The sequence below is a fragment of the Molossus molossus genome, unplaced genomic scaffold (assembly GCF_014108415.1).
Source record: "Molossus molossus isolate mMolMol1 unplaced genomic scaffold, mMolMol1.p scaffold_m16_p_3, whole genome shotgun sequence".
In the NCBI taxonomy this organism is placed as follows: Eukaryota; Metazoa; Chordata; class Mammalia; order Chiroptera; family Molossidae; genus Molossus; species Molossus molossus.
The window spans coordinates 24,079,110-24,082,214 of record NW_023425366.1 but is presented as its reverse complement, the minus strand read 5'-3'; positions in this window follow the sequence as shown (position 1 = coordinate 24,082,214).

Genomic DNA, 3,105 nt, shown 5'->3' with positions numbered 1-3,105 from the left:
ATTTAGCCCTTGTTCCAGAAGAAATGTATAAAAACAGTTTTATATTTGACTTTTTATAAACCTTTAGGCATGGGCTGTAGGCTTCCACTGGGGCTGAAATGCAGGTCTGTCTCTACAGACCACAGCCCTTGGCCCATTGTTTGTAGTTTCCAAGTTATATTAGAATTGCCTACTGGTAAAAGAAAACAATAATTAATAATTTATGAGTATTATAAATGTACATTTTTAACACTAATGCCCTTTATTTGGTTATCTCATGCCTCTTGTACTTTCATTATTTTAAATTTATTTTTAGTAAATGGCATTATTGGTAGAAGACTGTCTACATTGTCAAAATATTTTTAAATGCAAATTTTTTTAGGGAAAGAAATTGAAGATGTGTTTGTTTTTTTTAAATAAAATTATCCCTCAAAATAACAAATCATTTTTTTTTTTTATCCTCACCCAAGGACATTTTTCCATTTTTTGTTCAGATAGAGTGGGAGGGAGAGAGAGGAAGAGAGAGAGAGAGAGAAACATTGTCGTGAACAGGACACGTGGAGTGGCTGCCTCCCACACAACCCAACCAGGGCCAGGGATGGATTGCAACCGAGGTACATGCCCTTAGCGGAAACCAAACCTGGTTCTCTCTAGACCGCAGGCCGATGCTCTAATTGCTGAGCCTAACCAGTGAGGGCAACAAATAATTTTTAATAAGTATGTTCAGTATATGTACTTCTGAAGTAAATAGATACTGGAAAACCCTCACAAATATTTAAGAAAGTATTTTCCTTAGAAATTTGGCTTTGGCTAATTGAGAGGCATCTTTTTTTTCTGACATTCATGATCTTTATATTGCCAATCTGGGAGGAAAATAAAAATTCTCCAAATTCCATTTATAAGGATATTTTTTTATACAAAAACAAAAGTCAAATTTTTGTATTTTGGTTATATATCCTGTTTCCCTACCTTTTATCATTTGAGGAAAGAAATGTCATTTTCATAGATAACATTGAACTGATGTTTTAACAAAAAACATGCAAAACTAGGAAAAGGTGGACTTTTCATAGAAAAAACAAAAATGTTGCAAAAAACTGACATTGGCAAAACCTACATAATGTAAACATTAAAACGTCCCTTTAAACTTTTTAAAAAAATCACTAAACTTTCTATATCACAGATATTTTTGAGTGACTGAATTATTTTCAAATCATCTGACTACTGCAGAGAGAACTTGTCAAATCAGTGACCAGCAATTGGTACAGCATATAGAAGAACTAGTTCTTTTTCTAGAAACATTGTTGAAGACACCATACTTAAGAAATATAGTTTGGGGAAAGTGAATAAGCAAAAAGAAAAACAAGAAACAAAAAACAAGACATGTGATTATTGAGTCTTGAAGATGTGGGCATCTGTCTGTATGTCTTAAAATGTAAATAGAAAAAAAAAAAAAAAAAATAGAGCAGAATAGGATACCTAGTGGGCTGAAACCTTTTCTTAGCAAGATTGTTAATGATCAGCATCACCATTCCTCATAGTGAATGAAAATCTATTCCATTCCTTACACTTTAGGGTTAGTTATATAAAAGTACAGACACTAAATGAATATATAGGTCTTTATATACTGTGTGAGTGCTGCATTCTCAATGAGATTTTGACAAAATGATTCATTCTAAGGCCAGAGAGAAGGAGAAAAATTGGGGGCACTGGAAGGAAGAGAGAATGGCTTAATAGGTAAGACACGTGTGTGTGTGTGTGTGTGAGTATGTATGTGTGGGCTCAATTTCTACCTAAACACTTTACAGTATTTACCATTTGATTTTAATAACAATGATATGAGAACATTACTATTATTATCCTTAATTTCATGGCTAGAACTGAGGTTAGATAACTTGCCCATGTCACAGAGATATAGGCTTAAGTGGCCATTTCAGGCATTGAAGTTTCAGAATCTATTTACTTAAACACTCTCCTGTTTGGCCCATATTAAAATGATACAGGTAGAGATCATTTTAGGCATGTCTGAAGATACCAGAATCCAAGGCATGATTTTTTGAAACAAACTTCTGCTGTCCAGAATAGAATAAACATATAAAGCATTACCATTTGGAGAATATTTCATTATTGAGCTTTGCTTATGCATAGGTATAATACAGACTTTATGTGCATAAAGTAAAACATTTTGTATCATAAAGATTTTTTTTATATTTGGGAGTGAGGGATTTTAAGAAAATACAAGAGATGAGATATTTGTGGTATGTTACATTTTTCTATAGAATGGGTTTCCTTAAGCTATATTGTGAGATAATGGATGCTATTATTTAAACATTGATAATGAGAAGAACCAAGAGTTTTCTCCCAAGAAATGAAAATCTGTAATTAGAATATTAAGACGAAACAAAAACAAAGTTTGGCATGTTAGATTCAAGACCATCAACTGAGGCATCTCAGATTGAGCACTGTTAATGAACTTGAGTTGGTGAGCGATGCCTTGCTATTTTCATGGTATTAAGCACCAAGAAAATGTCACTAAACAAGGAGCAATTATTGTACTGTTTATATCTAGACAATAAAATAAGAATGATTATGCCATTTGAAGCAGAAAATAGAGTAGCTAAAGTTAAGAAATGTTGGCTTAAAAGTGACATACTACTAAATAAAGTTTACGTACTTTTTTTACCAATGATATAGAGTAATATAGAGTCATTATAAGATGGTACATAATCACCATAAAATTTTTATTTTATTTTTATAATCATTTTAATTAAATGAGAATAGTGGAGAATAATGCACTACAGGCATTTGGGAATACTTTTTTCCCCCCTCTCAACAAGCAGAAGCCATAAACGCAGCAGTTGATAAATACTTACTTAATAAAATAGTGTGGTTAAAGGGATTTTATTCCTAGAAAAGAACCACTTTAGGATATCACAAAGCAATTGACTTTTTCAACAGATCATATAAAGAGAGATTCTGTTTTCTATTTTTTCTTATTTATGTCCTCCTCTATTCTTCTCCAGTAGTCTGTGTTTCACTAAAAACCTATTTTTATAACTTTACCACAAAAGAGCCTGGATATTGACTACTCCATTGATTTTGTATTTAGCAAGGACCTATTGTTTCACT